This window comes from Pelobates fuscus, chromosome 2 (genome assembly GCF_036172605.1).
Source record: "Pelobates fuscus isolate aPelFus1 chromosome 2, aPelFus1.pri, whole genome shotgun sequence".
Classification (NCBI taxonomy): Eukaryota; Metazoa; Chordata; class Amphibia; order Anura; family Pelobatidae; genus Pelobates; species Pelobates fuscus.
In genome coordinates, this window is record NC_086318.1 from 198,549,457 (window position 1) to 198,562,996 (window position 13,540).

Genomic DNA, 13,540 nt, shown 5'->3' on the forward strand with positions numbered 1-13,540 from the left:
TCATAACACCAAACAAAATGTCAAATTATGCTTCTTTCAAGAATCATACATTTAAAAGAGGACCATGTAGACCATATCCCTAAGGCCCTAGTGGAACTGGAAGTAATTTTTTGGAATTCAGGCACTGTCCTTTGGACCACCTTGTTTGCATTAAAGGAGGTAAGGGACTCATTCAAGGATAATGCTCTGAGACTCTTCTGCTTTATGTCAATACAACACATACTACTACCCTACATGTTAGAAACACCATAGAAACTATGGGAAAGCATTGGGAAGGTATCATGCATGTGTGGCAAAACACCCCTGTGTGCTGATAAGAGATGTATTGACTCAATGCATCTCTATGGGGAATGTTCAGCGCCTTCATGCAGAGTGGCAGGAGGCACCTCTAGTGGTTGTCTGAGTGACTGCCACTGGAGGTGTCCCTAGGCAGTAATGTAAACACTCTGAAAAGACCATGTTTACATTAAAAAGTCTGCAGAGACAGGATGTAGACACCAGAACAACTACATTATGCTATGGTTGTTCTGGTGCCTATAGTGTCCCTTTAATAGTTCTGAGGCATAAAAGGATGAAGGAGAAACCATTCATAGCAGTGAAATTACAGTATATGTCCCATACTTGATAAACAAAAAAGGGATGAGTCTGATATTTTTCTTGCTCGTAATAGCATGGAGATCTCTAATTTCGAGACCCCTTTCTTTCTCAATATTCTCCTCAATTTTCAGGCCATCAGTTGCAGGGGCTGTGGAGGTGGATGGGAGGCCCCTCAAACAGCAGGTCTGGTGTGCTGGGAGATAAAGAGTAGCAGCTCTAGAAAGGCTCAATAGGAAGGTAAAGAAAGTCTCCTTGGCTGGTGTGATGAATTACTGCTACAACCTCCATCTTTTTCTGAAGTCCTCTCAATAGAGCCAGAATAGGAATGGAGGGAAGACATAAACCTGCAGAAACACAAAAGAGCATCAGATTATGGTTAAGGGATCTTGAAAGAATCTCCAGAACTCCCGGTTGCCACTGTATTATTATGTGACGCTCTGAGTGAGCTCCCCATTTGTCCAAGATCATCTGGATGGCCCAGTTAGATAGAAAATATTGTACTGGGTGTACTAAATTTTGGATGAGGAAATTCACTTTCTGGTGGATCTTTCTTGGAAGTTATACCACAGACAATCCTTCGACATTGGCCTGAAACCAAATCATCAAAGGGACTAAAGTTTTCATCATTATCTTGTTACGGGTCTTCCTTGGTGGTTTAGTTAAGCCACCACAGAAATATTATCCACTTTCACCAACTGATGCTGAACTTCTGAGTTCAGGTGAAGAAGAGTCTTTAGAGTCATAAGACATTTGACAATTTTCTAAAATCTGGGATAGATCTTGGTGTGTGCTCCTTAAAAAGATAAGCATGCATCCATAATTATCATTATTCAATTAACTTCCTCCAGAGGGAAACATTGAAACAGATTGCCATCCTTCATGCACCACTTCAAATTTTATCACATGACAAGAGGCTTCCTATTTTGCATAACTCTCTTTACTACTCCACATCAGCAAAGAAAGTGAAAACATTAACCAATCAAAATACAATAGGGAGTATGGTATTGACAGTAAATAGGATCCCCCCCCCTCTTTGTTTGCTGCTCCATCGCAGACAGGTCAGAGTTTTTGACTCTTCCCTATATCTAACAGTTTAACTGCATTTATGTCATATTTCCCTATCTTAATATTCTTGTTCTTTTGTATATTGCTCTATAATATTGGTATAACTTGCTTTCTTGTCCCTATCTCTCCCGCCCTCGAGCGGACCCGGTATCACCCGGCGGGTCGTTTTTCCAACCGAAAACTTTTTCCCCCTCAGGGGATTCCACCTCCATCCCGCCCGCCGTCTCTCCGACGGTTCCACTTTTCCATCCCCTTACTGCCGACTGCAATTGGTTAATATCCCCGAGTCCCAATACATCCGCGGCAGCCATCTTCACTCTCGCACCTCGTGAGACTATCGCCGCCATTTTGGGGACTCCGCGAGTGCCGCCATCAATACACGACCGGACCGCAAGTCTGAAATTTTCTGCAAAGGTGGCAGACTACCAGGGGCGGACTGAGAACCCTCAGGGCCCCCGGGCAAAATAAATCAAGGGCCCCCTTACAGGCCCCACCCATACTCCGCAGCAAGCGCCACCCATGTCCCGCCTCCATGCACCGCCTCCAGCCACACCCTACACAATCTTTAGACACAAGGAACAAAAGTGCAATAATCCCTTCAAGGCCCCAGTAGAGACTACAATTGAGGGCTAATGGGCCACGGAGGGGGGGTCTTTCTAGCAGAGGCTATCTCAGTGTCCTTTAGAGAGTGTGTTAGAAAGAATCCCCTCCAGGCCCTATTAGAGACTACAATGGAGTTTAATAGGCTTGGAAGGGGGTCTTTCTAACAGAGGCCATCTCAGTGTCCCTGCTGGAAACAGTCGCCTCCAGGCCCCAGTAGAGACTACAATTGAGGGCTAATGGGCCATGGGGGGGGGGGGGGGAGCATTCTAGCAGAGGCTATCTCAGTGTCCTTTAGAGAGTGTGTTAGAAAGAATTTCCTCCAGGTCCCATTAGAGACTACAATGGAGTCTAATGGGGCCTGGAGGGGGGTCTCTCCAACACTCTGGTTCCTATTCACAATATAGCAACACAACATAGCTCGCTGATACCTAGGCCAAGTTGGCTCCTCTTACCTTAATTACTGTTGCTGGCTGGCAGTCTGTGGGCTTGCTGGAAGGCTGTGGGCTTACTGGGTGCGGTTGGCAGGCTGTGGCTTGCTGGCTGTGACTTGCTGGCTGGCAGGCTGTGGCTTGCTGGCTGCGGTTGGCAGGCTGTGGGCTTGCTGGCTGTAAGCCTAACTGGTGGCCTGTGGGCTGGCTGGCTGGCTACTGGCCAGCCTGTGAGCTGGCTGGCTGGCTGGCCGGCCTGTGGGCTGGCTGGCCTGTGGGCTGGCTGGCTTGCTGGCTACTAGGGCACTTGTAGATTATTTAAAGAAATAATCAATGCACAATAACCACTACTGCTCTGTGTAGTCGTTATGGTGCCAGGAGGGCCGGGCCCCCCTCCCAGAGTAAGTAGTCAAACTGTTTAAGAACAGTTTGACAACTTACCTGGGGTCTGCTGGGATATGAGGCTGTAGTAGGGTATAGGAGCAGTGGTGCAATGTGTAAGGGGTGCAGTGTGTGTGAAAGGTTCAGTGTATGTGAGGGGGTGTAGTGTGTGAATATGTAGGGTGTGTGGGGCAATGTGTGTATGAGGGGGCTGTGTATGTGTGTGACAATGTTAGTATGGGGGGCTGTGTGTGTATGGGTGGGCAGTGTATGTGTGTGTGTGTGAGGCAATGTGTGTAAATGTGTATGGTGTCTGTGGGGGCAGTGTGTGTGTATGGGGGGAAGTGTGTGAATGTGTATGGTGTGTGGGGGCAGTGTGTTTATGGGGCTAGAGTTCACTCTCACCACTGCGACCACCAGGAATCCCTGGTGGTCACAGTGTTGAGAGTGAACTCTAGCCCGTAGCTCCAGGGCTAGAGTTTACTCTCGCAAGAGCCGTAACGTTGCCGTGGTAACCGCGGCAACGATCTGTGCTCGCGCAAGAAGGACCCAGAGGAGCTGCAGGCTGAGCTCCCGGGTCCTCTCTTCCTCCCTCCCCTGCCGGCTGCCCGGGTGCAATTGCCCTCCTCTTACTCCCCCCTCCCCCTCTTCTTACCCCCCTCCCCCTCTTCTTACCCCCCTTCTTACTCCCACCCTCTTCTTACTCCCCCCTCACTCTCTTCTTACCCCCATTCTTACTCTCCCCCTCTTCTTACTCCCCCCTCCCCCTCTTCTTACTCCCCCTACTTCCCCAATATAAAACACACTATAGGTATAGATCACCAAAGAAATTCACAGAGCCACTCAACAGAGACTACCGATCACGGGCCAATCATGAAGAGAAACTACCAAAAAAAATCATTTGAAACTAAACAAAACACAGCCTCTTCACATCCAATTATCAACAGAAGAGACCACAACAGATACCACAATTACAAACACAGCATAGATGATTCCCCCTTAATAGTAAGACCCAAAACACACAAATTCACATATATACCTGACTCACCCAAATTTAAACCAAGAGAAAGAAAGAACTCATGGGAAAGAGTTACTACTAAAACACACCGTAGACACGAAGAAACAAAACCAAGCTCACCAATAGATGACGTAAAAAGCAATAGATACCATGCCCTCTCTTTTTGCGAACCATTCGATGAGACTTCTTTTTTAGAAATTCCCACGAACAGAGAAAAACACACAAATCGTCTAAACATTACACCTATCAAAAGTCGCAAACGAGACTTAGAGGAAGACGATCTGGTAGAAGAGAGCAAAAAAGGAAGAATCGAGAAATTCTAGATAAAAACAGTATAAAAAGCCCTACTGGCATTTTTAATTTATCAGAAAAACCTCTTAACAATACCCAATTGAATGTCTTAAAACAGGGACTGAAGTTTGCCCCAACTAAAAAGTACGACCCCTTCCTGGCATACATTGACATCAACAAATTCGTAAGGAATGCCACTCTAAAACGTTTTTATATGGGCAAAAAAGATACTAACATCACAAACATAAGTAGTAACGAAAATCAGACCACTTATAAAAAAAGTTTTCTAAAAAATAAATCCACTTTCTACCCAGCCCATTGTAAATCGAGCGCCTTAGAGATGTTTGAAATTAAAGTATGCAAAGACCTAAAAACCTTGAATAGCAGCAAAAACGATAAAGCTAACATTAACAAAAGAGAGAGACAAACATTAAAAGACCTCTACAATGATCCATCAATAGTGATCAAGTCCGCCGATAAAGGCGGAGGGCTTGTAATCCTATCCAGCGACAAATATGAAGCTGAGGCCTATAACCAATTAAACGATATATCTACTTATACTAAATTAAAAAATAACCCTATCATCGGTATTAAGGACAAATTAAAAGCCTATCTAGACAAAGGAAAAGATCACGGCATAATAGACGATAGAGAATATAAATACATACACATACTACATCCCAAAATTCCAGTCATATATTTTTTACCCAAAATCCACAAGGACCTCACCAATCCTCCGGGTCGTCCCATTGTGTCAGGCATAGGCTCACCACTCTCTAATTTGTCTGAATATATTGACATTATGTTACAGCCCTATGTTGTTAAAACCAAGTCCTATCTGAAAGACACGATTGACCTTATTAAAAAATTAGAAGCGGTAACATGGCAAGAAGATTTCACATTAATGACCTGCGACGTCAAATCACTATATACCATCATTCAACATGATAAAGGATGTAATGCAGTGAGGACAGTATTGGAAAAGGACGACTCTATGCCCCAAGAACAGATAAATTTCGTAATAGAGGGGATAGACTTAATCTTGAAAAACAACTTCTTTTGGTTTAAAGACGGGTTCTATCTACAAAACACTGGTACAGCCATGGGCACCAGGTTTGCACCCAGCTATGCCAATCTCTATATGGCCGATTGGGAAGATCGCATGGTCTGGAGTGGGCATGGCTGGGTGGACAGCCTGGTAGCCTATGTGAGATATATTGACGATCTCCTTTTTATATGGAAAGGCCCGATCTCCTCGACACAGGAATTTGTATCTTTCTTAAACACCAATGATGAGGGCATCATTCTATCAGCCAATATTAGCACTACGTCAGTGACCTACCTTGACCTTGACATATATATAAAAGATAACAAAATACACACTAAGACACACTTCAAAGATGTACACGTCAATAATTACATAAAAACTGACAGTTGCCATAACAAAGTATGGCTGGATAATATACCCAAGAGCCAAATGCTGAGACTCAGAAGGAATTGCTCTGAAACCCCAATCTTTAACAAACAGGCACATGAGTTAAAGAAAAGATTTATACAGAAAGGGTATAATAACAACAAAATAGCAGAGACTATCAAGGAAACTTTATTTTTAAATAGGAAAGAACTGGTACATAAAAAAAAAGAAAGACGTGAAACAGGATTTTACACTACCTATTGTAATGGATTTTAATAATAAAAATAAACAACTTAGATACATTTTAAATAAACATTGGCACCTTTTAAAAGAAGATGATGTATTAGGTAAAATTATACCAGATAAGCCAAAGATAATCTTTAGAGGTGCCCCCAATTTAAAGATGCACATCACAAAAAACTTTACAAAAATTGACCCGAAAAAAACTGATAATTTTATGGCTACAAAAAAAGGTTTTTTTAAATGCAACTGCTGCATAGCATGCAGAAAGACAAAACCAACATCCAAAGTAACTACCGACTTCAGATCCAACAACACAGGAAAAATTTATAATATTAAAAACATCATTACTTGCAACAGCAAAAATGTAATATACTTATTAGAATGCCCATGTGGGCTTCAATATATCGGCAGAACTATCAGACCCCTCAAAACCAGAATAGCAGAGCACTGCAGGAACATAGAAAAGGGCTTTGCCAACCACGCTGTCTCTTCTCACTTTTGCACACACGATAATAACCCTAAACTACTTACGTTCACGGGTATTGCAATTGTTAATAAACACTGGAGAGGTGGTGATATTATCAAACAGATCGGAAAGACAGAAATGAAATGGGTATACTATTTAGATACCCTACACCCCAAAGGTCTGAACATCGAATTTGATTTATATAATTTTTTATAATCAAGTATTTTTTAATAAATTTTAATTACTGACTAATATATTATATTTTCTATATTTTTTTACTTTTTACTTTTTATCTTTTAATTACCTATATTTTCTAATTTCATATATACCCCAATATCTTTTTTAATATATAGTTTTTATGAGTTACGCCTTTTTAGCCATAGTTTATCTTTATATCCATTTTTATCTATATCCATATATGTTCATATATGCCTTTGGGGATAAGTCTTTCCTCTTTTTGCCATATACATTTCCCCCTCTTCTATTACAATATATTCTTCTGTAATATATATCTGTTATCATAGTGTACCTATGTAGATACCACCAATACTGCCATAGTTATAGGACTGTGTATATTTCAATATTTTAATATTTTAATATTTATACCTTGTTATTCATCACCTGTTAAATTATATGTCCTTCATTTGTTATTCTAAATATGTTTCCATGGCAATTGCAATTTTACTTTAAAAGATTTCGACCATGCATCTCACTGATATTCCTATGTTTTATTATATACTAGCTTAGTATACTTATACTGCATTTCTTTTCCCTATTACTACTTTCCCCATCTCCATTCATGGGAGACATAGGTTACCCATGCCTGGAACGCAACGCACGCCATTTTTGATGATGCGTGCGTTCCAGGCAGAAGACATGTGACAGTTGAACCACAGGTCGCGTCACGTCACTTCCGGATATGACGCGTGCGGTCCACGATGGTACGCATGACGGCCGGAACTTGCCGACTGTCCCCTATCTTGCCACATCACTTCCGGTATGCATTACGGAACCGGAAGAGACACTCACCAGGTAGCATTCTACAATCAACTCGCCCCTATTTATGCAGGACACTGAGGAATCATCCCACACTTTTGATAAAGCCTCTGGAGAGGCGAAACGCGTCAAGTGGGACCCCCTTCCCTTTGGACAATTGGACTTATACTTTTATATGCTTTATATTTTATAACAATAAAATAGTGTATTTTATATTGCATTGAGCCACTTATCCTTTATTATTTTACCTGCATTTCGATGTCCTGCTGACTACCTGGTTCCATCATATCCTTAGGTGGGGATAGTACCACCCATGCTGTAATCACTAGAGCAGGTCTTGCTCTACAAATTGTAAGTACAATACCTTTATTTAACTATCCTGGATTTACAGTACTTACTACACTATCAGAGTGTCTCTCCCTCTTATTTTTTATATTCTCATCTGGAGGATCAAAATCATCTGTACCAGCTTGTATCCTTAGACGGGGATTATACCGTCCACGCTGAACAAAGTAGAGCTCTTTTATAGCTCTACCCTATGTGAGTGATTTTCCTAAAGTTACCCAGCACAAATATTTGCACTGTTATAAACTGTATTGCACTATTATTTTCCTCTGTTTTTATTTCGAGGTATTTTACCAACCTTCCCCTCAGAGGTGTATGTACGTATTACCCTTGGGCGCAGTATACGCCATATTTTATATATTTTTTGTTTCACTAATATACAAGGTTTTTGGGAATACTTGTATTGTATACAGCAGCCCTCACTGATTCACCACGTTATAGCGAGCGCCTATATACTCTGTTTTTTTCCTTTACTCCCCCTTCTTACTCTCCCCCTCTTCTTACTCCCCCCTCCCCCTCTTCTTACTCCCACCTCTTCTTACTCCTCCCTCTTCTTACTCCCCCCTCTTCTTACCCCCTCCCCCCTCTTCGTACCCCCTCCCCCCTCTTCTTACTCCCCCCTTCCTCTTTTTACTCCTCCCTCCCCCTCTTCTTACTCCCCCTCCCCCTCTTCTTACCCCCTTCTTACTCCCCCCCTCTCTTCTTACTCCCCCCTCCCTCTCTTCTTACTCCCCCTCTTCTTACCCCCCTCCCCCCTCTTCTTACTCTTCCCTCCCCCCCATTTCTTACTCCCCCTCTTCTTACTCCCTCCTTCCTCTTTTTACTCCCCCCTCCCCCTCTTCTTACCCCCTTCTTACTCCCCCCTCCCTTCTTACTCCCCCTCTTCTTACCCCCTTCTTACTCCCCCCTCTCTTCTTACTCCCCCTCCCTCTTCTTACCCCCTCCCTCTTCCTTCTTACCCCCCCTCCCTCTCTCTTCTTACCCCCCTCTCTCTTCTTACCCCCCTCCCTCTCTCTTCTTACCCCCTCTCTCTTTTTACCACCCCTCTCTTTTTACACCCCCCCTCTCTTTTTACCCCCTCTCCCTCTCTCTTTTTACTCCCTCTCTCTTTTTACCCCCCCTCCCTCTCTCTTTTTACCCCCTCTCTCTTTTTACCCCCTCTCTTTTTACCCCCCACCCTCTCTCTTATTACCCGCCTCCTCCATCTCTCTTTTTACCCCCGAACCTCTCTCTTTTTACTACCTCTCTCTTTTTACCCCCTCTCTCTTTTTACCCCCTCTCTCTTTTTACCCCCCTCTCTTTTTACCCCCCCTCCCTCTCTCTTTTTACCCCCCTCCTCCCTCTCTCTTTTTACCCCCCTCCCTCTCTCTTTTTACCCCCTCTCTCTTTTTACCCCCCCTCCCTCTCTCTTTTTACCCCCCCACCCTCTCTCTTTTTACCCCCTCCCCTGTAGCGTGGCCGAGCTGCTCTCCGGTCCGCGGTGCCCGGCCGGAGTGATAGGAAGGTGCACACTGAGTGTGCACCTTCCTGTCAGTCTGGCCGGGAACAGGAAACAGAAACTCGTGTTCCGCATGGAGTTTCTGTTTCCTGTAACGGCCGGACTGACAGGAAGGTGCACACTCAGTGTGCACCTTCCTATCACTCCGGCCGGGCACCGCGGACCGGAGAGCAGCTCGGCCACGCTACAGGGGAGGGGAGGTGAGAAGCTGCAGCCGCCTGAGGCTCTTAAGAGAGCGCTCAGGCGGCTTCAGCATTTAAAGGGGCGGCCGGCCCCCTCAGAGTGTGCCGCCGGGCCCCCTGATGGCGGGCCCCCCTCCCGGCCGGGCCCTCGGACCATGTCCGAAGTGCCCGACCGGTCAGTCCGCCCCTGCAGACTACTCTTATTCAAATTTCAGAACCCAGTCGTGGTGTTCTAGGATGTTGGTTACTGATCTGAGTCTATCTTTCATTTGCCAGGATCAGGGTGCTAAAAAATTTGAATCTTTTCCAGTTTTATAGTTGCAAAAAGACCAAATTGAAGGGCTTGAATTTGCAGATAATTGTTGCTGAAGTAAAAACAAGGATATTTTTGATGCGGTCCTGCAATGGGAACATGGAAGTGCACATCCTTTTAGATTGATGTTGATGAGCTAGTAGCCAGGGTTTCAATCCTGAATTTCCTGGCATGCAGAACAGTATATCCAAAATCAGTCTCCAAGTAGCCAATTATCTTTGGAGATAAAAATAGCTGTGAATAGAAACCCATGAACTGTTCTTCAGTGGGCACTGTGACAACGAACTTGTGACAGTAGTCACCATCACCTGGGGTTTCATATGGACATTTTATGTAGGGCCCTGGACTATTCCTATGTTTGTCACCCTGTGTCTATTGTGGGTGCAGGGTGTGTGTGTAATGTGATTGTTTGGGGTTAAAGGTTTTTGTGCTCTCCTGTTATAACGAGAATATACCCAAACACGCAGGATTCAGCTAAACAGAAGACAACACAGAGGGGAGATACGTCTACCGGACCTTAGAGTAGCCGGACTCTACGTATATAGGAGAAGTACAGAGTCAGGAGCGATCCGAGGTCAAGGGCACAAAGAGACAGCGTAAACTAGGACTAGCCGGGGTCTGGTACACAGTAAACAGCAAGCCGGCAAACAGAAAAGATAAGGATAAAGAGATAACGTAGTCAGAAAACAAAGCCAAGGTCAAGTACGAAGGAACACAACAAGCGCTAAAGGGAACTGAAACAGAAACCACGATAGGGCAAGGAACCCAGGGAAAAAGGTGAGTATAAATAACTAAACATCTATTTTGATTGGTCCCTGTCATCTCCACGCCCCCAAAAGATAAGGGTATGGGGAGTGTGGAATGACAGAGACCAATGGGAGGCCTTTTCCAATTTAGGCTCCCACTGTCCCTTTAAGAGTGCGCCCGAGACCCGTGGCGCGCTCTTAGTGTCAGGCGGGACACGTGACCGCTTCTCGCGGTCACTGCCCGCCTTCCTGTTCCTGTCTTCGGATGAGCCGCGCGCAGCTCGTGCAGCAGCAGGACCGCGCGCGGCTTGAACAGAGGACCCCGGCCGGCCCCTGGAAAGGGTAAGTACCGCTACAGTACCCCCCCCTGAGGACACGCCCTCCGGGCGGGAAGGGCCAGACCTGGCAGGAAATTGAGAATGGAAAGAACGCACAAGGCGAGGAGCATGAACAGCGTCAGCGGAAATCCAACTGTGTTCCTCAGGCCCATAGCCCTTCCAATGCACCAGGTACTGAAGTCGACCTCTAAGGAAACGAGAGTCAAGAACAGCAGAAACTTCAAACTCCTCATGACCCTCCACAGAGACAGGAGGGGGAGGAGGAGTATGCCGGGTATAGCGGTTGCGTACGTAAGGCTTCAACAAGGAGGTGTGAAAGACATTAGGAATACGCAGATTCTTAGGAAGACCTAAGGCATACGAAACAGGATTAACTTTATGCAAAATACGATAAGGACCAATAAAGAGGGGAGCCAATTTCATAGAAGGCAACCGGAGGCTAATATTCTGCATGGAAAGCAAAACCCTGTCCCCCTCGACATAAGAAGGAGCCGCCCTGCGATGCTTGGCAGCCTGCACCTTCTGGCAAGCAGCGCAATCCACCAAAGAACGCTGAACCTGCTCCCAAGTATTACGTAAACCAGCCATGCTCATCCAGAACTGGCATGCCCTGTGAGGAGAAAGCAGCCGGAAGAACAACGGGATGCTGGCCATAGACAACGTAAAAAGGACTTTTTTTTTTTTAAATTCTTTATTTTCTGTTGTGCATAGTATAACAACAGGCTTGCCCAGCCACAATATCATTCACATGCAGTATAGTAACATGTATAATAGACTTAACGTGGCGTATGAGTAAACAGCACATTTTTAGATTTTGTTAGAGAAGGTAAAGACAGTGAGTAAGCATGACATGTTGGTTTGGTTATGCACAGCTATGCTTATCTATGCTTGAGAGAGGGACATGCATTCTATACAGTGACATCTGGTCTAAATAATCATACATTTATCCTGTATAAGATTACATGTCTTTCTGAGTATGAGTATATCAATGAGTTAGGTGACAAGAAGCTTGCCTATATATATGCTAAACAATATATCATACTGGAAAGATTAAGATATAAACACGTTGGAATGAAATGATAATCTACGAGTAGTAGCTTAGCAGAAGTATTTCACCCTGGCTGGTCTAGAGTTCTTGGGTTGGTTTATGCTCCAGGGGCCTTTGGTTTGGTGGGCCTGAGGTCTTGTTTGTGGTCGCGGGTCTGTGCTTAACCGATGCCCGATCTACTGTGTCGGTGTGGCCGGGTGCGGGTGTCCGTCGGTGTTCGGGTAGTGCTGCTCCAGGGATGTCTCCGGATTTCTTGTGGGTGGCCCGTGGGCTGTCTCCCCAGCCAGCAAAGTGTGTCTCCTCTGGACGTCCGGAGGTGAGTGTCCATCAGGGAGGATGTGTGGAGGCTCATTAAAGCGGCACTGTCATGCCGAACTTACCTTTCCTCAATCTCTTCCTCTTCTCCCCCTCTCTCGGGATCTGTTATTCTTTTCTTCCTGTCTTCTTTAGTTTTCTTTAAAATCATAAGACAAAGTAGGGACTCTGTCTTATGGTGGATTCCTCCGCTTGACCAGCTCTGACCAGCGGAGGAGCAAAGTGTGCTTCATTTCCGCTGGTCAGACCAATTTTCCCATGATCCCTAGCTTTCCTCCCAGTTCCCACACTGCTTCCTATCAGTATTGCCGAACGTCTTGTCACTTAGACAGAACGCCGGCAAAACTGCCGAATTGCATCCTAACAGAATGAGCACTGTTTCTCCATTGGTGTTAGGATGCAATTCGGTACTTTGTTCGGATCGGAATTTCATTCTAATGAATGAAACCCCGATCCTATTCATTGCTGTGGCTGCATCTTGCAGCCGCTTAGTAGATAACTCCCTAATTCCCACGGTGTTAGGGAGCTATCTACTAAAAGGCTGAAAGACCTAAACTGGTCTTTCAGCCAACTTTACTAATACTAAGTAAAAATGACTTGGTATTAGTAAATAATATGCCCCTACTCGCTATACCGCGAGTAGGGGCATGTCTAGTAAGCAGTGAGCAGCCTGTGGCTGCTCACTGTAAAAAAAAATAAAAAAAATATTGCCCCCCACCCCTAAACGACGGGTGGGGGCTGTAAAGTAAAATAAGGGAGGGAGACCTATTGTCCCCCCCCCGGCCCCCACCCCTGAGCGGTGGGTGGGGGCCATAAAGATAATGAGGGGGGGGGGACCTACTGTCCTCCCCCCGGCCCCCGCCCCTGGGCGGCGGGTGGGGGCCATAATGGTAATAAAGGGGGGGGGGACCTACTGTCCTCCCCCCCCTGGCCCCCACCCCTGGGGGGCGGGTGGGGGCCATAATAGTAGTAGGGGAGGGGACCTACTGTCCTCCCCCCCCCGGCCCCCACCCCTGGGCGGCGGGTGGGGGCCATAATAGTAGTAGGGGGGGGGACCTACTGTCCTCCCCCCCGGCCCCCACCCCTGGCCGGCGGGTGGGGACCATAATGGTAATAAGAGGGGGGGGGGGACCTACTGTCCTCCCCCCCCCGGCCCCCACCCCTGGGCGGCGGGTGGGGGCACTAAGTAAATTCCCCCCCCCCCCATCAAGGAGACTAGGGGTGCCCAAGCCCCTAGTCACCCACCCCCCACC